The 26,894-nt window shown below is 46.4% G+C and overlaps 2 pseudogenes across 2 annotated transcripts in view; both read left to right on the top strand.

The window, feature by feature from the left end:
* The first annotated feature begins 427 nt into the window (after nucleotides 1–427).
* LOC311119312 (aryl hydrocarbon receptor-like) overlaps nucleotides 428–26,894 on the top strand; it is a 43,765-nt pseudogene continuing 17,298 nt past the window's right edge. The window contains exons 1-5 of the transcript in view: nucleotides 428–543; nucleotides 5,262–5,351; nucleotides 7,462–7,584; nucleotides 8,539–8,665; nucleotides 17,399–17,601. The product of the transcript in view is annotated as an aryl hydrocarbon receptor-like (transcript). The remainder of the gene's footprint in view (nucleotides 544–5,261; nucleotides 5,352–7,461; nucleotides 7,585–8,538; nucleotides 8,666–17,398; nucleotides 17,602–26,894) is intronic.
* LOC311119313 (polyadenylate-binding protein 1A-like) lies at nucleotides 14,194–15,242 on the top strand (annotated as a pseudogene). Its single transcript has one exon. The product of its transcript is annotated as a polyadenylate-binding protein 1A-like (transcript).

The following is a 26,894-nucleotide window of genomic DNA, read 5'->3' as shown; positions in this document are numbered from 1 at the left end:
CAATAGATATGGGAGTTATCAAAATTTGATTTGTTTTCGAATTCTTTGTGGGTCTGTGTAATCTGAGGGAAATATGTGTCTCTAATATGGTCATACATTTGGCAGGAGGTTAGGAAGTGCAGCTTCCACTTCATTTGTGGGTTGTAGGCAATAGCCTGTCTTCTCTGAGAGCCGGGTCTGCCTACGACGGCCTTTCTCAATAGCAAGGCTATGCTCACTGCGTCTGTACATAGTCAAAGCTTTTCTTAATTTTGGGTCAGTCACAGTGTCAGGTATTCTGCCACTGTGTACTCTCTGTTTATCTCTCTCTCTCTTCTCTCTCTACCTCTGTCTACCTCTCTCTCCCCTCTCTCCTTCTCTCTCTCTCTCTCTCTCTCTCTCTCTCTCTCTCTCTCTCTCTCTCTCCTGGTTCTCTCTCACTCCATAGTTGCCCTGAAGACCCACGCTTGCAAGGGGTTGAAGGCCAATGGTGGTAACCATGACAACAGCAAGACAGCGGGATTGGTGGATGGCTGGATGCCCGAGGGTGAACTCCTATTGCAGGTTGGTGGGCAGGCTCCAGGTGCAGGGCACACACGACAAGCAGTGTGACACCCCCGCTGGCGCCTGCACTACACCGTACATTCTGTGCACTGTAACTGGATCAGAACATGTTCAAATCATTGCATCAGAATGTTCCACATGGCCACTCATTATGTCAAGGAATACTATGAACTATCTTTCAACACACACACATGCACCCACATACACACACATCTATACACACACCACCACCTGCAGCCCAGGCACATCTAGTCTACTCCCCTCTACTCCAAACTGACCAGTAGACATAAGAAGGAGTGAACAAGACTACTCATGCTGTGAAGCTCATCTCATCTAGCGTGTCTCGCTTCAGATCAGGGCTGCTTTATAGAGCACGCTGCCTGCCTGCCACAGTGCATCGCTACATGTCTTAGCATTTCCCCAAACTTTTTGGGCTTCTGTTCTGTCCTTTAAGCATGCCAACAGCCTGGAGAGAGAGAGAGAGAGAGTGAGAGAGAGAGAGAGAGAGAGGTGAGAGAGAGAGAGAGAGAGAGAGAGAGAGAGAGAGAGAGAGAGAGAGAGAGAGGAGACAGAGAGAAAGAGAGAGAGAGAGAGAGATAGGGTGAGAGAGAGAGAGAGATAGAGAGAGAGAGAGAGAGAGAGAGAGAGAGAGAGAGAGAGAGAGAGAGAGAGAGAGATAGTGTGTGTGTGAGAGAGAGAGAGAGAGAGAGAGAGCGAGAGAGAGAGAGAGAGAGAGAGAGAGATGGCTGAAGTGAGCAGTGCTTAGATAGAAAGCTTTCACAGGCAGGCACAGAGAGAGAGCCTTGATAGAGAGGCAGGTGAGACAGGAGACTGGCAGGGCTCTCACACACAGCAGGCACAACATGGCAGACATGGAAAGTCTCTCTTGTAGCGGGAGTGCACCACATGGGGACAACATAGATATATATAATGATAGTGTTCTAATTCTATTTCTATGAGGGAAGTTAAGTACTGCTGGTTTTGACAAACAGACGCCATGTCTTGCAGCATTTAGAGATTGTCAGAGAGAGAGACCACCACAGGGTGAGAGATACCCTTCGCTAACATGTTGACCACCCTCCTTGATGGTTATTGGCACACTCTAGAAAGAAAAGGTTCTACCAAGCCTGCTGAGACCAGCTGATCAGCTTCCTTCCAACTGTAATTACAGTAATTAGTTTGGACTCATTTAGAGAAGCTACAAAAGTTACATCAGAAAACATTCCATGCCCATGCATTGCCTACTTTGGTGCCCTCATTCATCCCCCAGCTCTTAAAGAGACAGTGCTCTATTCTGTCCTGCACTTACAGTGTTCTATTTGCCCCTGCACTTAAAGAGACAGTGCTCTATTCTGTCCTGCACTTACAGTGTTCTATTGCCCCTGCACTTAAAGGGACAGTGCCCTATTTGGCCCTGAACTTAAAGGAATAGTGCTCAATTCTGCCCTGTTCTTTGGGACTGTATCAACAGTTAATTAATCAAACAAATACCAAAATATAGTTTTTGAGTGGAAGTCTCCTTTAAAGGGACAGGGCTCTATATTCTGCCCTGCTCTGTGCTCTGTACTGGATGTTCAGTCAGGGGAGATGTGATCTGCTTCATCTGCAGCCCCCCCCTGTTGTGCCATCATGCAGAATCACACCGTGCCAGAACAGTCAACACAGAATCTCTTAAGACAGGCTGAGCTACAGAGAGAGGGAGGGAATAGGGAGGGAGGGAGGGGAGCGAGAGAGGAGGGAGGGAGGGAGGGAGGGAGGGAGGGAGAGAGAGAGAGAGAGAGGAGAGAGAGAGAGAGAGGAGAGAGAGAGAGAGAGAGAGAGAGAGAGAGAGAGAGAGAGAGAAGAGAGAGAGAGAGAGAGAGAGAGAAAGAGAGAGAGAGAGAGAGAGAGAGAGTTTGTGAAGGACGGAGAGAGAGGCATTGAGGAGGGGAGGAAATGAGGGGAAATTGTATTTGAGAGAGAAAGAGAATAGTAAATGGAGTGAGAGAGAAAGAAATAGAGGGGAAAGAGAGAGAGAGATGCTAAATGAAGGTGAGGTCCTTATTCATGACATTGCTGTTGAGAGGGCCGGAAAGAGAAGGGAGGAGAAGAGATGGGGGAAGCAGAGGATAGGGGGAAGCAGAGGAAAGGAGAGGCTATTTCTGACCAGGCCTGGCTGTCTTGCTGTGTTCCATTTCAGACACTTGGTCATGAATTATAGAGTGACTGTGAGGACATCCATTATTGAAAAGGGCGGTAAAATAAGAGCAGAAAGGTGTTATTTGATATTCTCCATATAGCCTAATGTACTTTACCTTTTTTAGTCCACGTCATTCAGGTTATTTTTTCAGGTGATCCAAATATAATTCCATAAGCATTTGAAGTTCACGCAGAACTAAAGGCATGGGAGACATAAATGTATGAACCAATATCTGTGCATACCAAAAAGAAAACAACTGATTGTACAAAAATGTATACACCCTGCTGTGTTCCCTGTGGCCTGCCAACGTTTGGCCTGCCAGTCTGTGCCAGTGTTTGCCCTGTCAGCCTGTGCCAGTGTTTGCCCTGCCAGTCTGTGCCAGTGTTTGCCCTGCCAGTTTGTGCCAGTGTTTGGACTGCCATACTGAGCCAGTGTTTGCCCTGCCAGTCTGTGCCAGTGTTTGCCCTGCCAGTTTGTGCCAGTGTTTGGCCTGCCATACTGAGCAGTGTTTGCCCTGCCAGTCTGTGCCAGTGTTTGCCCTGCCAGTTTGTGCCAGTGTTTGGCCTGCCATACTGAGCCAGTGTTTGCCCTGCCAGTCTGTGCCAGTGTTTGGCCTGCCAGTCTGTGCCAGTGTTTGCTGTCACTGTCAGGGGGCGTACATCCAGACCAGATACATACAGGCTAGGAAAACAAACAACTAGCTTTGCCATGTTGCAGACTGGAACAGGCTTGCTCTCTCTCGCTGATCTTTCATTCAGTCTCTTTCCCTCTTTCCATTCCCCGCCCTCTATCAGTCCTCTTGTCCTGTTTTTTTTCTCTCACTCCATCTCTCTCTTTTTCGTATCCATCTCTCTTTCTATCTCCCTTCATCCTTCCTTCCTCTCTCATGTTCTTTTCTCTCTCTCCGTTCTCACTGCGTCTCTCACATCCCCTTCCACTCTGTGTTTGTTCTGTCTGCTGACGGCTGCTGTAACTACAGCAGGCAGCGTCTTTCAATCTGGACAAGTGCATGATGTCCACAGCCTCATGAAATATAAAAATACATTTTTGATCAAGATGTTTGGTGACTGCCCAAGTCCCTGACCCCCCCAGGGAGGGGCTGTGTGTTCTTCAGCTAGACAGATGAATCTAAATATTTATACAGAGAGCCTGAACACTGCTCTGCTTTCTGAGTGTTTGTGTACAGTGTGGAGGCGTCGGGCCACAGAGATAGAACTAGGAAGTGGAGGATTTGGCTGCTGAGTAGAGAAGGAAGGACTTATAGATGGCCTGGGGTGGCAGTGGTGGTGGCAGCTTCTGGATATTTTTAGAGAGAGCGTAGGCCTACATAATAAAGAAGAAACTGTATGAGCCGGCAGCTGCGAGGCTCCTCAGGATCCCATGGATGTCAGGGTTTCAGACAGGACTAGGAGCCTTCAGGTTTAAAGACAGAAAAAAAGGCAGGCCAGGACAAGCAGTTTGTGGCCCTTGAGTTCATTATAGCTTACCCAGACAAAAGCTAAGTAGTACACTACACAGCGCTTACTGGGGGAATATGATATTGGGTCTGCCAGGTAGAATTTGAATCATATAGCTATTTACTTGCTAAAGGGATGGAATCATCCAACTTGATATTATCTAGGTTATGTTCTCTGTGTGCCATCCATGGGAAAATGACTTAATGAAGATAATGACCATGTATGCTAGGCTATGAGGCTATGGTTTCCATCCACTGCAGATTTTGTAATGGGGTTCTCATTGCTGACATGTTGGAAATGAATATGAGTATTAGAGGATGTAAGTGTCAGGACAGCTGCCCTGTAGTGCCATCGGTTGGTTTAGGAACGTGTACACGCATACACGCATACACACCTAGATCTAACAGAGCGACAGAACAACGAATTTGCCCCTGAGCATTGTGGGGGAGATGGAATAACAAAGTGTGAGACACTGTATGTTCTGTGACCACCCCCCCTTCCTCCCTTTCTCCCTCTCCCTCACCTCCTCCCCCTCTTCCTCCCCTCCCTCCCCCTCTCCAGCCTGTCTTTGTGTTCAGGTGACACGTCCTCAGAGTGGGGCCGCTTGCCTCTCCTCTCCTCCACAGCCTGAGGTGGTGTCATGCCCCCATTTGCAGTTCCTCTTTTTGTTGCCCTCTGTTTCCTCCTCTGTTTCCCCCTCCGTTTCCCCCTCTCTCTCAGTTGTGTCTGTCAGAATAGACCAGGTTTGATAGGACCTCCTGTCCTCAGGAATCTGGCTGTCTGCACACTGTAGTCAGTCCTGCTGTTTTATACATGCTTGGTGTTGGCAGTCAAACGCAAAACACACCAAATGGCACAAATGTATCACTATAATATGGGTTGTCACTGTCATATCTGTCTTCTCGTGATGGATACCAAATACAATCATTCAAAGCTGTTATTCATTTGCGTCAGTCTTTGCTATGTCCTCTTTGTCCAGCCAAAATAATTGCACTCTCTAACGGCTTTGACAACAGTGAGCCGAGGGGACATTCCCTAACTAAATAACTTCCTGTCTGTTGTGACTTGTTCTCTCTCCTCAGGCCCTTAATGGTTTTGTCCTGGTCATCACTGCAGAGGGGGTCATATTCTACTCCTCTCACACCATTCAGGATTACCTGGGATTCCACCAAGTAAGTCTCTGCTGCTGATCACAGGGCTTGCAGCCACTCAAACCACTGGCATACACACCATACACACCATACACACCATACTCACACATACACACACACACACACACACACACACACACACACACACACACACACACACACACACACACACACACACACACACACGGCAGAGAGAGGAGGATTGGGCCTGCCTACAGAGCCACAGTATGGTGCAGAGGGAGTCTGGAGGAGGTTAGATCAACCCTGGCCTAGGCCAAGACAGATGGACAAGGCTTTACATGACCCTGCCCTCATTCTATTTATGGAATGACCCAGGGAGTACTGGGACACTGACTGATGTACAGTACTAAACAGTGGGAATTCCTCATTCCTCAGTAGGCCTATCTCACCTCATCAAAGAAGTGCTTAGTACGACTGTTCCTGGAGAGCTATTCAACCCTGTTCCTGGAGATCTATTCAACCCTGTTCCTGGAGAGCCTAAGTCCTACAGGTTTTGTGTCAAACCAAATCTAGCGCACCTGTTTCTAATAATTAGCTAGTTGAGAAGCTGAATCAAGTTAGTTACAACTGGGGTTGGAGTGAAAACCTACAGGAGGGTATCTCTCCAGGAACACGGTTGGAGTGAAAACCTACAGGAGGGTATCTCTCCAGTACAGGGTTGGAGTGAAAACCTACAGGAGGGTATCTCTCCAATAACAGGGTTGGAGAGCCCTGCCCTTCTCTGCCCCAACAATTGCAGCCAGAATGAAGGTGAATACAAACATGCCAACCTTCACCCAACACCGCCTTGAGTCCTTTCCTGCCCTTTTGGCCCCTCCGTTCCCTAGTCTTGCCTCTGGTACCCAGCCCTGCTCTGTGCTCAGCACTTTAGTCTGCTTGATTCAGGATTTCCACTGGATAAGAGTTTGAAAAGAGCTGATCTATAGCATATTTAGCCACATACCTCTATAAGCATACATACTGTCTGTCCTACCTTGTTTAATTGATTTAACCCCCAGCAGCTGATTAACCTCTCTAATAGCCTTATTTATTCAGGTTGGATCAGTTTTTTATAACATTCATGTTTGCGTACACAGTTGGGCTAAGCTGTATTAGCAATTAATAACCCCTAAAGGTCTCTCTTTTTCTCTTTCCTTCTCTCTCTTCTCTCTCTCTCTCTCTCTCTCTCTCTCTCTCTCTCTCTCTCTCTCTCTCTCTCTCTCTCTCTCTCTCTCACTCTCTTTCTCCCTTTCCTTCTCTCTCTCTCTCTCTCTCTCCTTCTCTCTCTCTCTCTCTCTCTCTCTCTCTCTCTCTCTCTCTCTCACTCTCTTTCTCCCTTCCTTCTCTCTCTTTCTCTCTCTTTCCTTCTCTCTCTCTCTCTTTCCTTCCTTCACTCACTCTCTCTCTCATTCCTTCCTTCCTTCACTCTCTCACTCTCTCTTTCCTTCCTCTCTCTCTCCCTCTAGCGCTCGCTTTCTTTCTCTCTGTGTTCATCAGTGGAGGCTGGTGAGGGGAGGACGGCTCATAATAATGGCTGGAAAGGAGCGGATGGAATGGCATCAAATGTATTCGATGCCATTCCTTTATTCCGCTCCAGCCATTACCACGAGCCCGTCCTCCCCAATTAAGGTGCCACCAACCTCCTGTGGTGTTCATACTGCTGTAACTACAAGCTGCTGTAGAATAAATGTTCCCACAGTGTGAACCACACCTCTCAGGCCTTGTTTCATTTCAACAACCATCACGTCACATCTACAGCACTAACTGAAATCCTTTTGGATGTGGCTGCCTGTTGTGGAGCTGTGTGTATGGTAATGAGAAGTAGCACTGAGATGCTAGTGTGATATGGAACCTCAGGCTGTGCTGTGTCCATGTCACCACTCTTTGTGTCCATGTCACCACTCTCTGTGTCCATGTCACCAACTCTCTGAGGTGGTCCAGCTGATGCTCTAAGCTTGACTCCTCACTGCAAGCGCACAAAACAAGGGGTCTAGTGTGTGTGTGTGTGTGTATGCACATCATCTTACTGATTCTACAGGAGTGAATTCAGTTGTGTTTAGATTATTTTTCAGTCCTATGTGTTGGTACACGTGACCGTTCTAAGACCTCTCTTTTTCTCTCCTTGTTCCAGACGGATGTGATGCACCAGAGTGTGTTTGATCTGATCCACACTGAGGACCAGCAGGAGTTTAGGAGGAACCTACACTGGGCTCTCAACCCTCCGGCTGTGTCCCAGCAGGTGGAGTCACCCCAGGTCAGTCTTACACTGCGTCTCACTGTCTACCCCCTTTTATGCCGGGCAGACCCATTTTCACAGAGCTGTCCAAAGCCACTGTGTGCCTTTCACATTACTGGCTAGCGATGTAGTGTTGATGCTTTGTTGCAAAATTTACAGATGGCATACATATGGCATATGCCGTACTGAATTTGAACTTGTGGAAGGGGCTGAGGTGAACAACTAGCAGAAAAACAAAACATAAAAAGTAGATGTCAGTTTGATGCTTTGTTTCAGTATGGTAGTTAGTTGTTGTGAAGTCTTCTTTTAACTTTAAAGTTACACATACATGGACAGTATACACCATACTGGTTGATGTTCACAACTAGCATGAAAACATGATCAAACAAAGAACTGAAATGAGTCAGCCTGAAGTCACTGAGACCCAATGGGTTAACTTTTCCCTAAAAACAGCTGACCCCAATTTCCCCAGCTGAGCTCTGTACTGAGAGCGGGAACGAGATGAGAGTAGAGAGAGAGAGAAGAGAGAGAGAGAAAGAGAGAGAGAGAGAGAGAGAGGAGAAAGAGAGAGAGAGAGAGAGAGAGAGAGAGAGAGAGCGAGAGAGGAGGAGAGAGAGTAGAGAAGATGGATAGAGGGATGTGACCTTTATCAGGCACTCCATGACTTGCAGGGTAAATGTTAGAACACACACAGCTGTCTGTTTTAATTAGGCAGGGGTTATAGCTAGCTACTATAGCGTTACCGTGGTCCCCGTACTTTAGAACAGGCACGGAATGGAGAGAGGGGAGGGACAGACTGGAGCTACACACACACACACACACATGCACATACACACACACACACACAACGTAGGAGCATCTGAACCCTGTTAAACTCTGTTGAACAGACATATTAATAGACCACTAAATGAAGTAGCCATTGAATATAGTGATTTGACTGTCCTTGTCCTGATTCTATTCCGCAGATGGAAGCCAGTCCCCAGCTCATCCCTGGTGACCTATAACCCCGACCAGCTGCCTCCAGAGAACTCCTCCTTCCTGGAGAGGAGCTTTGTCTGCCGCTTCCGCTGTCTCCTCGACAACATCTTCTGGCTTCCTGGTTCGTAACAATCATATTCCTCCTCTCTCAACCTCATACACACAGGAGTACTGGAGACTGACATGTCTCCTTTTAGGAAGATTATTCTTGCAATGATGTTTGAGCTCATGTTCGAGATTTGCCCTCCATTGAAGACAGCCATTGTTGGACTTATGGTCTGTGTATGCATGGATATAAGGGAGAAGGCGTGTAAGTGCCTGTGCGTGCGAGCGTCCTTACTTCCGTGTGTATTGCACTCTTGCGTGCGTGCGTACGTCTACAAGTGTGTGTGTGTCAGATCACACCTCGAGACATCAGCATTATTAGAAGAGAGTGTTCCTGCCGACTGTGCCACTGTGACTGTGTCCCATGACTGTACTGAGGAGGCTGAGCCTACAAGATCAAAGGCCTGGGAATACCCAGCCACTTCTAGTCTGGCCTCTGGCCTGGGGTGTCCCGACTCCCACCAGGGCTACTGTACCCCTCCCCCTCCTCTTATCCCAGGGCTACCCTCCACTACTGACTCCTGAACTACTGAATCCCCCCTACCCTATGCCCCCCCTCCTATCCTCCCTCTGCAGAACTCTGAGCATTCTACTTTCCAGGGCTACCTCCCCATTCAGACCCCAACCTCCCACTACCTCTGTCCCCCCCCCCCCACCCCCCACCCCATCCTCCCTCTCCTCAGAAGCCCAGTAGTGTGAGGCCAAAGGATGCTATTTTCTCCCAGCTAGAAAATACAGGGCTACCGTTCACTCCTGACTCCTGCACCCCCCACCCCCTCACCCTCACCCCCACCCTCCTTTCCTCCCCTAACTCCCCCTTCTATCCCCACCCACTCCTCTCCCCCTACCCTCCCCTTCCTACCCCTACCATCCTCTTTCTCCACTTCTCCATCAGCAGCCCAGCACTCTGAGGCCAAAGGAGACTATTTTTCTCCCAGCTACAGTAGCTAGAAAGCCATAGAGAGCCTATTAGCTTGGTCAGCGTGGTGTCGTGCTACTTCAGACCACGGCGGGATCAGAAGCCCCTACCCACCCTCAGTAATCCGTCTTAAAGAGCCACAGGGTCGTGGGGAAAAGGGCTTTAATCTGCCCTCCAGAGGAGGAGAGTACCCAGAGAGGAATTTGCTTAGTCAGAGTAGCTAGAGGACTCCCAAAGGGCTCAACCTTCTCCTCAGACTCTAAAGGGTTGTGCTGGATACCACAGGGACAGACAGACAGAGAGAGAGGGAGAGAGAGAGAGAGAGGGAGAGAGGGAGAGAGAGAGAGAGAGAGGAGAGAGAGAGAGAGAGAGAGAGGAGAGAGAGAGAGAGAGAGAGAGAGAGAGAGAGAGGAGAGAGAGAGAGAGAGAGAGAGAGAGAGAGAGAAGAGGACAGAGCCAGAGCACATTGACTGGGTTAGAACACAGTAACATACAAGTAAACATATTGCTGTAAGGGCCTACAGTATAGTCCATGTGCAGTCAGTATAGCATAGAGTGATATCTGCCTGTGCTTGCTGAAGCTGCATGCAGGGCTCATGGTGGTGGTGTGCGTGTGTCATAATGGGCCCTCCTGCCTGGTGAGCACAAGGGGGGAGACCGTGGCATGACCCGCTCGCCCCCTCCTCTCCTCCACTCCTCCTAGCCTCTCCATCTCACCAGTACAGAGCGTGACCATGCAGAGTAGCGGGAGGCTGGAGGCAGGGGATGGGAGGAGAGGGGAAGAGGAGAGTAAGATCGGGGTACTTCCCAACTCTGTGGAGGTCATTTGCGTGAGCAGTAAGTCCAGGGTCTGCCTCTGACTAATTTCCATAGCTTTGTTTTGGTAATCCTATTGCTATTTGAGGGTAGATTCTTGACATCATTGCAACTCACCTTATGTCCAGCATAATCAATTATCAAGTGCTAGGGGGAGATGGGAGGAGAGGGCCGTGAGACCCACTGCACCATACTGGCCTCACACGAGAGGATACGGGCCGAGAGGAGAGGAGGAGGAGAAATAGGAAAAAGGAGAGGAGGGGTGGAGAGAGTTAGGGAGAGGAGGAGGTGGGGAGAGTTAGGGAGAGGAGGAGGTGGGGAGAGTTAGGGAGAGGAGGAGGTGGGGAGAGTTAGGGAGAGGAGGAGGTGGGGAGAGTTAGGGAGAGGAGGAGGTGGGGAGAGTTAGGGAGAGGAGGATGTGGGGAGAGTTAGGGAGAGGAGGAGGTGGAGAGAGTTAGGGAGAGGAGGAGGTGGGGAGAGTTAGGGAGAGGAGGAGGTGGGGGGAGTTAGGGAGAGGAGGAAGTGGGGAGAGTTAGGGAGAGGAGGAGGTGGAGAGAGTTAGGGAGAGGAGGAGGTGGAGAGAGTTAGGGAGAGGAGGAGGTGGAGAGAGTTAGGGAGAGGAGGTGGAGTGAGTTAGGGAGAGGAGGAGGGGAAAGAGGAGAAGGAGGAAGGAAGACGAGGCACAACTTAAACTCACCAAGAAGAAGAAAGAAATGAATTCCACCAATTACCGTTCTCATAAACTTAGTGTACCATTTTTATCTCATCTTTGAATTGTTAATGTAATCACTACATAGGACATACAGTACATTACAGTACATTACAGTACAGTACATTACAGTACTTTGGTTACATTACAGTACTTTGGGGTGTTTTATCCCTTCCTTGCATGTTCTCTAATCTTCAATGACTTCCTTCTCCCCTCAAGGCCCCCTCAGCCTTGTACAAGGCTGTGTCCCAAATGACACCCTATTCCCTATATAGTACACAACTTTTGACCACTGCCCTATAAACCCTTGTCAAAATCAGTGTACTAAATTGGGAATAGGGTGCCATTTAGGACGCAATCCAAGTCTCATCTGTGGTCATCAATTCCATTCTAAACATCATGTTCCTATTATATGATGGTTATTACATACAGCATGTTGTATTTTATCTGACTGAAGTAGAAGGATAATGAACAAGTTAATTGAATAATTTTGCTTTTCCTCATTCTACTGAGGTACTGGGGAGTCTAATTACATTCACCCTCTAGCATTCAACTGTAATAGAAAATAAAAGAGATGCATGTGCATTAATGTTAATGTTCTTTTGTTCCTTACTTATTTTTATATTGGACAATATTCAACATCACGTTGTTCATTATAATAATGCCTGTTGTCTAGATCTTAAACACACAAGTCCTTGCACGGTTTTTGTTGTTGTTAGAATCCATCAACTAGTAGGCCATGAAATCTTAGAAGGCTACCGTTTGGCTCAGGAAAAATCTGTTTCTTCCTGTGAGAATTTCTTGCTTCGACATTCACTCATGTGCGATGTTATCTGAATAAAGATTGCACTGGAGACTGACTTTGAGCAGAAGACACAACCTCATCAATATTCCAGTAGGAGATTCAAGCTGTCACACAAATCAAGCTCAAAGAATTATGCTTTTGCTGGTTTGACAGTTGCATGTCCCAGTGAATTGACACACATACAGTAGTTTCACTAGTTCATCCTGGTCGTCTGTGCTGTAGTCTCTCGTGACACACTGTTAGCTGACAAGAGCATGCAATATTTGTTTCTGGTTCCATGATCATTTGTAACCTAGTAGTAGCAAGTCCTTCATTATATAAACAAAAGGTATGTTCCCCAACCAGAACCAAATATTGCGTGCTGGCCATTTAAATGAGAGACTAGATCATTTGTACTGCTTTAGTAGCATTCTATTCAACTACAGCCCTTCATTACATAAACAGAAGGTCCAGCATCTTCCTAACCTGAAGGTACAGAATGTTCCTAATCTACAGTTTAAGCAGAAATCCACAGGACAGGCGTGAACTCTAAAATACCGTCCCAGTGCACCTCGTGCACCTCAATTCTCAGTAAGTCCTGATGTTTTAACAGGGTCAGAAGAAGTTCCCTTTCATTAGCTCCATGACACTCATCACTGTCAGGAGAGGGACTGATGTGTTACCGTGGAAACACGCCACGGAGAAGGAACAGAACATAACATAGCTCTCTAAGTATCTTCTCCGATCCGTCCTGTCCTGTCCTGTCATGTCACACAAAGAGCTCAGAGCGAGCATGACACTGACATGTCGTGCACGTCACATGTGGGTTACTTACAATGAATGCAAATAAGCCTCTCTGCCCCCCCAGCGAACCGTGCAACCTGTGTGCTCTGCTGTTCTTTGTTGTTTGTCATCAAGGTGTACCACGCATCTACGTGATGGAGATAGATGGATGGTTCTACTGTAGTGTAGTGTGTGTGTATGTGCGTGTGTGTGTGTTTAATGTAATGTAATGTAATGTAATGTAGTTCTACACCGTCCCTCTGGGGCTCAGGCAGGCAGGGGCAGAGGAGGGTCTGAAAGTTTTATCAGTCCGAAAGCCACATGCAAAGGCTTCTCTGGCTTCTCTAATGAGCAATTTGATGAGCAGGGCTATGGCTTGCAGGGTTATGGCTGGGGATGACAGGGGATCTTGTATGTTTACAGTGTGGTCGACGGGCCCCCAGGCCTCCAGCCAGCCTAGCCAGGGACAGAGAGACAGGCTCAAAGACAGGCTCAGCCATTAAGACTGGTCTCTCTCTCTCTCTCTCTCTCTCTCTTATTCTGTCGCTCTTCTCTCTCTCTCTCTCTCTCTCTCTCTCTCTCTCTCTCTCTCTCTCTCTCTTATTCTGTCTCTCTCGCTCCCTCTGTCTCTCTCTCTTTGTCTCTCTCTCTTCTTTCCAGAGGTGACTGTTGTAAATAATGCTGATTGCGTGTGACAGGGAGAAATTAAACAGGCACTCTGAGTGGAGTAGGGAGAAGAGAGCACTTGTGATATCATTTTCATTGTCACAGAGGCAGCAGAGGAATATGTCATGCAGTTGAATGGGAGAGCGAAGAGAGAGTCCTAGTCTCTCTCTAGTCTAGACTGTTGTGGTTGGCTAAGGGAGATTGTTTGAAGTATTCAGTGTCTCTTCACACTCCTCACCTCTCTTTACAGCATACAAATGAATAACATTCCACTGTAGTATACAAACAGATATATAGCAAACCTGACTGACACAGAGCTCTATGTTTTAACTGTTCAGTTTTACAGAGTTATTGTTCATTCAACCTCTCACTGAAGGTGGAACGACTGTGAACAAAATGCTTTTCCTCTAACCTGAGTGTGTGGTTTCTCTCTCTGTCCGATTTGAGAATAAGACTCATTCAAACCTACTATTTTGTATTTTATTATTTGGCGTACTTTTATCTATCGATAAAGATAACATGCTTAGCGTATGCCATGTGTATCCTGTTTGAGTTATAATAGTCATTTCTATATCTCTCTCTCTGTGTCTCTCTCTCTGACTTCCCAAACTGTTAAAAAATAAAGATTGAGGTACATTTATTTATTTGTTTAAAATTGAATTGTTTCTGTTTGCTATCTAAATCCAGTAAACTACGTGACCATGATGCAATAAAGGAAAGATGGCACATCAGAATTGCATTTGATGCTACATCACTTATGACATCACAAACAAGTTAATTTAAGCACATGACACCTGTTCATTCACCTGTCATTCTGTGTTCTTGAGCTAGCTTCGATACGTGTGAATTAGATCCAAAATCTCCAAAATGAATTCTTTGTATGTTGGTGACCACCAAAACGTCCTAACCAGACCTAAACGAGATGTTTAGTGAGGCCAGACCAATCTTTTCTGTCCGTGTATGTAGGGATGGGGTTACACATCGTTCCCTCGGGTACGCCTACGTTAACTTTTATCAGCCATGCTCATGTTCAGCAATGATATGCTTGAAGGAAGATATCTGCGCATCATGAGGTCTGATCCTGACCCTACCCTGAGGAAGAGTGGGGTGGGAAACATCTTCATCAAGAACCTGGAGAAGAAGTCTATAACAAACAAAAACCTATACGAGACATTCTCAGCATTTGGAGACATCTGTTTATCGAACGCTTTAAGTCACGCAAAGAGCGTAGAGGAGGAACTTGGAGCCAAGGCCAGAGAGTTCAACAACGTGTTTGTCAAGAGGCATGAACGATGAGAAACTGATTGATCTTATTGTAAAATATGGACCAACCGTTAGTGTCAAGGTTATGAAGCGATAGCGGGAAGTCGAGTGGGTTCGGTTTTGTTTGCTTCAAGAGGCATGAGGATGCACAGAGAGCCGTGAACGAGATGAACAGGAAGGAGCTAAACGGGAGGCTGATATATGTAGGCCGCGCCCAGAAGAAAGCAGAGCGCCAGACGTTGCTGAAACTCAAGTTTGGGCAGAGGAAGCCTGACCCCAAGGCCAAATACAGAGGTATCAATCTCTTTGTAAAGAACCTGGATGATGCCTTTGATGATCACCGTTTAAGGAAGGAGTTTTCTGCATTCGGAACAATCATCAGCGCCAAGGTGATGACGGAGAGGCTTTGGCTTTGTTTCCCGCTCCTCCCCCGAGGAGGCCACCAAGGCTGTGACAGAGATGAATGGCCGTATCGTGGGCACCAAGCTGCTTTACGTTGCCCTGGCTCAGAGCAAGGCACAGCGCCAACAATACCTGGCAGACAGGGACAAGCAGTGTCATGGCAGTGCCCAACCCATCATCAACTCCTACCAGCCTCCCATTCCACAGGTAAATCCAAACAAGAATCATATATCCAACTTGGACATGAATGAACATTTTATTGAGAAATGCTATCTTCGAATTCCATATAACCTTTTACTCCAATGTGTACATTCCTCAGACTCAGACCCATGCAGCTGCCTACTATTTCAGCAACCAACTGGCTCAGCTGAGTTCCAGCCCTGGCATGATGCCCGTTCAGCGGATAGCGCCCACGTCATCCTGCCAGTGCAGATGCAGCCACTGCCATGAGCAAGCCTAAGTACAAGTATGTGTGATCGAATGAAATGTGCCTTAAAGAAATACATAAGTACAGTACCATAAAGTGTACCAGCAATCAATATGCTCATCATTCATCTGAGTGTGAGCTCGATTGAGGTCTAAGCAGTTTGATTGTTGATGTCTAGGAATTCCTATATGTGGAACATACAGCCAGCTTCTCATTCATTACAAACGTGACTGAAGCAAGCTTTGCTGTGCTCGTGAATCATTTCTCATATCTTCCTCCTTTCAGGAATTCAACATTCGCAGCCGGCAATGGCGTACGCAATAATCCTCTGCTCCCCACGGCAGTCCATATTGAAGTCCAGGAGCTTCACCAGGCTAAAGCCAGGCAGAAATATGTCCCAAACACTGGAGCTTGAAGCCAAGAGAGGGACGGGGTCCTTCAAACTTCCTTCACAGAAGAAGAAAGAAATTAAGACTAAATTATATTCTGCAGAAAAGGCCCAGAGCAGTCAGAATTCTGTTTCCTGTGTTCCCACTAGGCCCCTCCAATTAGGTCCCTCACTCAGACCACTCCCAGACAGTGCTATTTTGCTTTTGCTTGAGATTATTTTTTATTTATTTATTTTTAGCTATTTTTGATTCTTTTTTACCATTTTAATGGAAAACTATTACAGTAAGGCACTTAATTGTTACCCAGAAATTATTTGATGTTGAGATAAAAAAAAACGGCTGCATATGGACTTCAATAAAGAAGTACTTCTTCAAAAAATGAATTCATGATTGACTCTGCCAAGTCATAAAATAAGCTAGACCTTGAAAGAAACAAGGGTAATTTTAGGTCTGGAAAAATATTAAAGTTTCCTTTGTTTTACTTCTTTTTACTGTGTTTGTGTGTAGCTGACATGAGTCGGGCTCATGGTTGCTCATGGTCTCGTGATGGGGAAGACCTGCCTGAGACTTCAAAATCAGTGTCGTGTCGGCCAATGGCCCAAAAGGGTGTTTCCTCTTGGTCTAATGGTTAAGACGTTGGTTTCTTCTGTGGTAGACACAGGGTCAGATCCCTCCCGTGACGCGCTCAGATCATTAGTTGTCTTGTGCGCAGACAAGATAGCTGAGCATTTTGAAACTGAAGACTGGCTGTAATATAATTTCAAACACACTGATACACACACACCTCCTCGGTAACGTTGATCTCCAGCACACCTCCTCGGTAACGTTGATCTCCAGGCCCTTGTTGAGTTGGTCCTGGAGGTTGGACACGAGGGTGTTGTTGCCCGGCACCCTGTAGACGATTGTGTACTCCATACCTATGTTCTCCACCAACCCACAGCACAGCTCCACGATCAGAGGGACAAACTGGTGGAGGGGGGAGAGAGAGAAAGAGGGGAGGGAGGGAGGGAATAGTGGAAGAGAGACAGTCACTTAAGGGATGGAAAGTTGCTGTTCTTCAAAACGCACACGCACACTGTGTCTTGATCCATCAGTGTGTCTCCCTCCGGGATGCAACACATCTCGGCACATCTTAAAGGCCATCAATGGGACGACAGGCCTATATACTGCACAGTACATCCATGTCTTACAGTAGCTGCACCGCTCTACACCAGACCTGGGTTCAATTAGGATCCATTTTCTTTCAAATACTTTCAGCCTTTCGATTTCCTCTGTCTATGGTGTCAGATGGGCAGGGTGTGCACTTTGCACTTTTGAAACTATCCCATTGGTGTCAGACAAGTTCAATCAAGTGCATATTTGAAACAAAGCAAATACTAGTACTATTTAAATACTACAATTTTATTTCATTATTTTAATATTGTATATAATAGTATACTTTTAGTATTTACTGTTAGTACTACTGTAGTCTCACGTTGCTATCCCCCCAAATCTCGTTCATTACTTAGCTATTGGTTTCCAAACAAATATGAGGAAGCCTGGACCTGAAGGTTCCTGCCATACCAACCAGCTCTCTGTTTTTTCTCCCCAGGCTCTGACCCTCCAGGGTCGTCTGAAGTTCCTGCATGGCCAGAACTACCGGCTGGATGATGGCTGCAACATGCCCCCCCAGCTGGCCCTGTTTGCCATCGCTACCCCCCTCCAGCCCCCATCCATCCTGGAAATCAGGACCAAGAACATGATCTTCAGGACCAAACACAAGCTGGACTTCACCCCCATGGCCTGCGACGCCAAGTATGCCCACACGATTCAGTCTTACTTCACATTATGATGGAATGTTGTTAAAGTTCCACTGAGTATAGCTGGTTGAAATAGCGTCATTACAACCCCTTTTAAAAACGGAACTCGTTGTAATCTGGTTGTAATGACATCATTTCGTCCAGTTTTGCCTGCTGGGGTGTTGCTAGGGTGTTTGTTGCTATGAAGAGCAATTTCTTGTCATATTTTGTTTTTGTTTTTTTACCTTTATTTAACCAGGTAAGCCAGTTGAGAACAAGTTCTAATTTACAACTGCGACCTGGCCAAGATAAAGCAAAGCAGTGCGATAAAAACAACAACACAGAGTTACATATGGGGTAAACAAAACATAAAGTCAGAAATACAACAGAAAATATATATACAGTGTATGCGAATGTAGTACATTATGGAGGTAAGGCAATAAATAGGCCATAGTGCAAAATAGTTACAATTTCGTATTAACACTGGAATGATAGATGTGCAAAAGATGATGTGCAAATAGAGATACTGGGGTGCAAATGAGCAAAATAAATAACAATATGGGGATGAGGTAGTTGGATGGGCTAATTTCAGAATGGCTGTGTGCAGGTGCAGTGATCGGTAAGCTGCTCTGACAACTGACACTTAAAGTTAGTGAGGGAGATAAGAGTCTCCAGCTTCAGAGATTTTTGCAGTTCGTTCCAGTCATTGGCAGCAGAGAACTGGAAGGAATGGCGGCCAAAGGAGGTGTTGGCTTTGGGGATGACCAGTGAGATATACCTGCTGGAGCGCAGACTACGGGTGGGTGTTGCTATGGTGACCAGTGAGCTAAGATAAGACGGGGATTTGCCTAGCAGTGATTTATAGATGACCTGGAGCCAGTGGGTTTGGCAACGATTATGTAGTGAGGGCCAGCCAACAAGAGCGTACAGGTCACAATGGTGGGTAGTATATGGGGCTTTGGTGACAAAACGGATGGCACTGTGATAGACTACATCCAATTTGCTGAGTAGAGTGTTGGAAGCTGTTTTGTAAATGACATCGCCGAAGTCAAGGATCGGTAGGATAGTCCGTTTTACGAGGGCATGTTTGGCAGCATGAGTGAAGGAGGCTTTGTAGAAAGCCGATTCTAGATCTAACTTTTGATTGGAGATGCTTAATGTGAGTCTGGAAGGAGAGTTTACAGTCTAACCAGACACCTAGGTATTTGTAGTTGTCCACATACTCTAGGTCAGACCCGCCAAGAGTAGTGATTCTAGTCGGGTGGGCGGGTGCAAGCAGCGTTCGGTTGAAGAGCATGCATTTAGTTTTACTAGTGTTTAAGAGCAGTTGGAGGCTACGGAAGGAGTGTTGTATGGCGTTGAAGCTCGTTTGGAGGTTTGTTAACACAGTGTCCAATGAAGGGCCAGATGTATACAAAATGGTGTCGTCCGCATAGAGGTGGATCCGAGCGTCACCAGCAGCAAGAGCGACATCATTGATATACACAGAGAATAGAGTCGGCCCAAGAATTGAACCCTGTGGCACCCCCATAGAGACTGCCAGAGTTCCAGACAACAGGCCCTCCGATTTGACACATTGAACTCTATCTGAGAAGTAGTTGGTGAACCAGGCGAGGCAGTCATTTGAGAAACCAAGGCTATATAGTCTGCCAATAAGAATGCGGTGGTTGACAGAGTCAAAAGCCTTGGCCAGGTCAATGAAGACGGCTGCGCAGTACTGTCTTTTATCGATCGCGGTTATAATATCGTTTAGGACCTTGAGCGTGGCTGAGGTGCACCCATGACCAGCTCGGAAACTGGATTGCATAGCGGAGAAGGTACGGTGGGATACGAAATGGTCGGTGATCTGTTTGTTAACTTGGCTTTCAAAAACTTTCGAAAGGCAGGGCAGGATGGATATAAGTCTGTAACAGTTTGGATCTAGAGTGTCACCCCCTTTGAAGAGGGGGATGACCGCGGCAGCTTTCCAATCTCTGGGGATCTCAGACGTTACGAAAGATAGGTTGAACAGGCTAGTAAAAGGGGTTGCGACAATTTCGGCGGGTAATTTTAGAAAGAGAGGGTCCAGATTGTCTAGCCCAGCTGATTTGTAGGGGTCCAGATTTTTCATCTCTTTCAGAACATCAGCTGTCTGAATTTGTGTAAAGGAGAAGCGGGGGTGGGGGCATGGGCAACTTGCAGCGGAGGGTGCAGAGCTGGTGGCCGGGGTAGTGGTAGCCAGGTGGAAAGCATGGCCAGCCGTAGCAAAATGCTTGTTGAAATTCTTGATTATTGTAGATTTATCGGTGGTGACAGTGTTTCCTGGCCTCAGTGCAGTGGGCAGTTGGGAGGAGGTGCTCTTATTCTCCATGGACTTTACAGTGTCCCAAAACTTTTTGGAGTTAGTGCTACAGGATGCAAATTTCTGTTTGAAAAAGCTAGCCTTTGCTTTCCTAACTGATTGTGTATATTGGTTCCTGACTTCCCTGAAAAGTTGCATATCGCGGGGGCTGTTCGATGCTAATGCAGTACGCCACAGGATGTTTTTGTGCTGGTCAAGGGCAGTCAAGTCTGAGGAGAACCAGGGGCTATATCTGTTCTTAGTTCTGTATTTTTTGAATGGGGCATGCTTATTTAAGATTGAAAGGAAAGCACTTTTAAAGAACAACCAAGCATCCTCTACTGACGGAATGAGGTCAATATCCATCCAGGATACCCGGGCCAGGTCAATTAGAAAGGCCTGCTCGCTAAAGTGTTTTAGGGAGCGTTTGACAGTGATGAGGGGTGGTCGTTTGACCGCGGACCCATTACGGACGCAGGCAATAAGGCAGTGATTGCTGAGATCCTGGTTGAAGACAGCGGAGGTGTATTTAGAGGGTACATTTGTCAGGATGATATCTATGAGGGTGCCCATGTTTACAGATTTTGGGTTGGACCTGGTAGGTTCGTTGATAATTTGTGTGAGATTGAGGGCATCTAGTTTAGATTGTAGGTTGGCCGGGGTGTTAAGCATATCCCAGTTTAGGTCACCAAGCAGTACGAACTCTGAGGATAGATGGGGGGCAATCAGTTCACATATGGTGTCCAGAGCACAGCTCGGGCTGAGGGGGGTCTGTAGCAAGCAGCAACAGTGAGAGACTTATTTCTGGAAAGGTGGATTTTTAGAAGTAGAAGCTCAAACTGTTTGGGCACAGACCTGGATAGTATGATATAGCTCTGCAGGCTATCTCTACAGTAGATTGCAACTCCACCACCTTTGGCAGTTCTATCGAGACGGAAAATGTTGTAGTTGTGGATGTATATTTCTTAATTTTTGGTGGCCTTCCTAAGCAGGATTCAGACACTGCTAGAACATCAGGGTTGGCGGAGTGTGCTAACGCAGTGAATAACTCAAACTTAGGGAGGAGGCTTCTGATGTTAACGTGCAAGAAACCAAGGCTTTTTCGGTTACAGAAGTCAACAAATGATAACGCCTGGGGAGTAGGAGTGATACTGGGGGCTACAGGGCCTGGGTTAACCTCTACATCACCAGAGGAACAGAGGAGGAGTAGAATAAGGATATGGCTAAAGGCTTTAAGAACTGGTCTTCTAGTGCATTGGGTACAGAGAAAAAAAAGGGGCAGATTTCCGGGCATTGTAGAATAGATTCAGGGCATTATGTACAGACAAGGATATGGAAGGATATGAGTACAGTGGAGGTAAACCTAAGCGTTGGGTAACGATGAAAGAGATCGCATCACTGGAGGCACCGATTGAGTCGGTCTCCGCGTGTGTCACGCCCTGACTCAGGGGACGTTTATTTGTTGAGTCAGGGTGTGTATATTCTATGTTGTATATTTCTATGGTGATATGTTCTAGTATGTCTATTTCTATGTTGGCCGGTGTGGTTCCCAATCAGGGGCAGCTGTCGCTCGTTGTCTCTGATTGGGGTCCATACTTAGGCAGCCTTTTGGCACTAGTTAGTTGTGGGATCTTGTTCCGTGTGAGGTATGTTATTTGTCTACCTTGGACTTCACGTTTCGTTTGTTGTTTTGTTGTGGTGTTTATTCTATATAAATAAACATGTATGTATATCACACTGCGCCTTGGTCCGTCCCGTCTATAAACGAGCGTGACAGCGTGTATGGGGGGTGGGACAAATGAGCTGTCTAAGGCAGGTTGAGCTGGGCTGTGGGCTCTACAGTGAAATAGTGCAATAAGAAATAACCAAAACAGCAATAAGCAAGGCATATTGACATGGGAGAGAGGCTTAAAGCAATCACAGGTGTTATTCGAGAGAGCTAAGACAACAGCTGGTAATGGCGACAAAGTTTGGGCTGAGGCTAAACATAAACAGGATGCGGTACCGTATAAAGGAACAGTCCAGCAGGCATCAGCTGAATAGCTGAGTTATCATAAGGACCGGTGAACAGCAATAGGAGAGTTCGGAGGTAGTTTGGGGGCTGCTACAGCACTGGCGAGCAAGAGGCCCGGCTTGCGTGTGCTAGCGGGCCGGGGCTAGCAGATGGATCTTCGTGGTCGACGTCGTAACGGGAAGCCTACGTCAGCAAACCAGTCGTGTTGGATCGGCGGGGCTCCGTGTCAACACTAGGAGGTCCCGTCCGGTTGACAGAGAGGTAGATAGCCGGGAGATGGGCCTGGCTCGAGGCTAGCTCAAGGCTAACTGGTGCTTGCTAAGGGTCAATGGTAATTAGCCAACGACAACAGCCATTTGGTTGCAGCTAGCTGGTTGCGATGATCCGGCGCTAAGGTCCAGTGATTCCGGCAGAAAATCCGATATGCTCTGGGTCGATAGAGCTATAATGGCTATAATATGTTTGAAGTAGTGGTAATTCAAACATATTTTCACTGCCGTTGATGTCCTATTGTATAATGGTCTTACAATTATTATTCTGTCTCTAATAAAAAACAAAAAACTACGTTTTAAGTGAGAATAGCCTGAAGCCGAAAAATAAAGGAAATTCACATGGGCACGACAATGCCTATTTCACCAATGCTCTATCAAGGTTTTACAGCACACAGCTTTGACCTACTACAGTAGCTATGTTGGTATTGTACTTCAAACTATGTGTAGGCAGGTTGAATATAATTCAAACCTTCTCAAACAGCCTAATTCATACTCTTAGAGGAGTTGCTTCCACAATAATGTGTTTTGTACCACATGCAAGGTAAAGTATTTGATTCTTCACACACCACAGTAAGACGTTATCTCAAAGCAAGCTTTGCTTTTATACTTACAAGACTTTCAGATTTGATTGAGCTGTTTTGTCTTGTAGTAATGTGATGCATGCCTGTATTTCCTTAAAACTTTATTTTAGCAAAACATGTCATTGAAAAAACATGATCATAATAACATCCTTTTTTGGTCAGTAGGTACCCAACATAACAACAGGTTGGACATAGTAGCTCAGATAGATAGAGCCTGTCTGCATGCCTGATTTCTGTAACTGTTAGCTTACCTGTGTAATACTGACATAAGCTCAGAACCAATTGTGTTTCAAACATTATCCTGTTTTATCAATTGCTGTGCTGATCAATGGACAGTTCATTACCTCGGTCAAAATAATGTGTTGCTTAAAGTTATGTTTGTATATGTATTTATTTTTGCAATTATGATGGTGACGCAACAATAATACAAATTTACAATAGGCCTAGGTCTAAAAATACATACAACCAAATGACACATAGTTTGAAGTACAATATCAACATAGCTACTGTAGTAGGTCAAAGCTGTGTGCTGGAAAACCTTGGTAGAGCATGGGTGCTCGTGAATTTCCTTTCTTTTCGGCTTCAGACCAATGCCTATTCTCACTTAAAAATATATATTATTTATTTTATTTCCATGGTTTTTACACCGGAAGGTGATTATGCAACATTATTATACAACATTATAATTAAGCAATAAGGCCCGAGGGGGTGTGGTATATGGCCAATATACCATGGCTAAGGGCTGTTCTTTTTCACGACGCAATGCGGAGTGCCTGGATACAGCCCTTAGCTGTGGTATATTGGCCATATACCACAAACCCCCGAGGTGCCTTATTGCTATTATAAACTGGTTACCAACGTAATTAGAAGAGTAAAAGTAAATGTTTTGTCATACCCGTGGTATACGGTCTGTTGTACCACGGCATTCAGCCAATCAGAATTCAGGGCTCAAACCACCCAGTTTATAATACAGCCTAACACTTGCTCTCCTTGTGAACCCTCACAATGTCGTACATTTTATCAATTGTATTTATTGATAAGATCCCAGCTTATACTCCTACTGATCGTTGCTCAAAGCAAATTGGCAAGAGCAAGGAAACAAAGACTGAAGCAAATATTTACTATGCGATTAAACAGTATAGCTGGCTAGATTACTACAGGAGCGCAACATATGGATGAGCTGTTCTCAATGAAAGGGTTCTGAAAAATTATCTCTCGCTAAGGCGAGGTGTGACTGTCAATATATCATAGTCATCCACCTCGGTGGAAATGACTTGGGACACACAAAGGAGACAGCCCTGGTGTGTCAGATGTAAGCTGATTTGGAGGTCGTCATCTGAATGTTCCGCAGAACAATGGTGGTCTACTCTGACATCACACAGTGGAGGAGTTAGATGTTCCAGTGGGAGGAGGACATCAACAAGCTCATAGAGATGGCCCGGCGCTCTCTCAACCAGCTGGTGTTTGCATTTCTCTGTGACAGGCGCATGCCCACAATCGGCCACTTTGCCATAAATCACTGTGTCCCTGGGTATTACCGTAGGGCAGGGTTTCCCAAACTTGGTCCTGGGGCACCCCTGGGTGCACGTTTAGTTTTTTGCCATAGCACTACACAGCTGATTCAAATAATCAAAGCTTGATGATGAGTTGGTTATTTGAGTCATCTGTGTAGTGCTAGGGCAAAAACCAAGGGAGGGATGGCGTGCATCAAAAAAATGAGTGCAACAACCTTTTCCTTGAGAGTCTGAGAGCTGATCTCTCCTCCTTTCTAGCAAGATGCATGCAGTAGTACACACTCACTGCCACTTGCCTGCCTCTCCACAAACCCAAAGGCTCTTTTAAGAGCCACCTAATACATGTAAATAAGTGTGCGTGTCAGGAGGGGGCTGTCAAAACTATAAACGAAAGAATGATCAAAATATCTCCTTATGAATTTGCAATATGTATTACATGTTACGAATTCCAATTTGTTGTGGCTAACGTTAGCTAGGCGGCTAATGTTAGCTAGGCTAGGGGTTAGGGTTAAGGTTAGGAGTTATGTAAAAGGGTTAAGGTTAGGGGAAGGGTTAGCTAACATGCTAAGTAGTTGCAAAATAGGTATTTAGCTAAAATGCTAAAGTTGTCCATGATGACATTCAAACAACTTTTGGGTTGCTAGACATTCGCGTTATATGCCCATCCTTCCACCCCGACCAACGACACTCGGGACTTTTCCTATTTCTGAAATAAATCTCTATTTGTGATGGCATGTTATAGAAGGGTCCAGACACTTTCTTTGTGATTTGGCTTGTTTTTGAGAACATGCCATTTACATAAAAAATAGAGATTTACTTCAGAAATAGGAGAAGTGTTCTTTAAGTAACCTTCTGTCTTATGTAACCATACCAAACATAACATAACATACTTATTTCAGATGTACATTTACTATGGTACGTCTAGTCAATGAGACTGACTGGCACACAGCAAGTCACTAAGCAAGCAACAATTCTGATGTTGTTTTAACCTGGTGCAGCGTGTGGAGTAAAGGGGGGGGGGGGTAGAAGGATTACTTTACCCTATCCCAGGTATTCCTTAAAGAGGTGGGGTTTCAAATGTCTCCGGAAGGTGGTGAGTGACTCCGCTGTCCTGGCATCGTGAGGGAGCTTCTTCCACCATTGGGGTGCCAGAGAAGCGAACAGTTTTGACTGGGCTGAGCAGGAACTATGCTTCTGCAGAGGTAGGGGAGCCAGCAGGCCAGAGGTGGATGAACGCAGTGCCCTCGTTTGGGTGTAGGGACTGATCAGAGCCTGAAGGTACGGAGGTGCCGTTCCCCTCACAGCTCCGTAGGCAAGCACCATGGTCTTTTAGCAGATGCGAGCTTCAACTGGAATTCAGTGGAGTGTGCGGAGGAGCGGGGTGACGTGAGAGAACTTGGGAAGGTTGAACACCAGATGGGCTGCGGCATTCTGGATGAGTTGTAGGGGTTTAATGGCACAGGCAGGGAGCCCAGCCAACAGCGAGTTGCAGTAATCCAGACGGGAGGGCGATAGATGACAAGGATATTAAGCTTAAATGGGCAAGTGACTGTGACAGCATGGAATTCAAATGAGGAGATAGACAGATGGGTCAGGGGAAAAATTGAGAATGTCCACTTGGGAGAGATGAGGATTCCTGTGCCACCACCCCGCTGACCAGATGCTCTCGGGGTATGCGAGAACACATGGTCAGACGAGGAGAGAGCAGCAGGAGTAGCAGTGTTTTCAGTGGTAATCCATGTTTCCGTCAGCGCCAAGAAGTCGAGGGACTGGAGGGTAGCATAGGCTGGGATGAAGTCTGCCTTGTTGGCAGCAGAACGGCAGTTCCAGAGGCTGCCTGAGACCTGGAACTCCACGTGGGTCGTGCGTGCAGGGACCACCAGGTTAGAGAGGCAGCAGCCACGCGGTGTGAGGCGTTTGTGTAGCCTGTGCGGAGAGGAGAGAACAGGGATAGGCAGAGGCATAGTTGACAGGGTGCAGCAGATGGCTACAATAATGCAGAGGAGATCGGAATAAAATGAACTAAACATCTGGGAAAGGAGAGAGCGGGGCCTCCCTCACCACAACTCCCAAATATAACTCTCCCAACTTCCACCTCAGAAACTATAATTGTTGTAAACTACAGCGGTTCAATGTTTTCTAGGAATAGACTAACCTAGTTTATTCAGCTAGCTAACTAGGTGCAGTATTATTCCGTGAAAAACGTCCGGGCACCTCGTCATAAGACGCCACAGCCAGCTAGCATGCCGGTCTCCAACAGCAGGGTTTAGCGCCAATACTCAGCCACAACAACCACCAGTGTATCAACACTCAAGCAGATCGTTCGTGTCCGTGTCTAACGTTGTGGGTAAGTCCCGACAGCTTGAGCGAGTCCGTAGTCAACTTATTCAGCCAGTTAGTTAGCTAGAATAGTTAGCAAACTAGCTAGCCATTGCTTTCAGACAAAGAAGAACCCCTCCTTTCACGGCACGAACACACAGAGAGAGCCAAACTAACGTTAACTAGTCACCCATGTCCCGAATTCCTTGAGCGACTCGGGCTATCAATATGTAAAAAACAAAACACAAGTGTAGGTTATGACTTACCCCTAGCAGCTACTGTTAGCTAG

Source organism: Coregonus lavaretus (assembly GCF_964263955.1).
Source record: "Coregonus lavaretus genome assembly, contig: HAP1_SCAFFOLD_3467, whole genome shotgun sequence".
Lineage (NCBI taxonomy): Eukaryota > Metazoa > Chordata > Actinopteri > Salmoniformes > Salmonidae > Coregonus > Coregonus lavaretus.
This window is presented reverse-complemented; position numbering and strand designations above follow the sequence as displayed.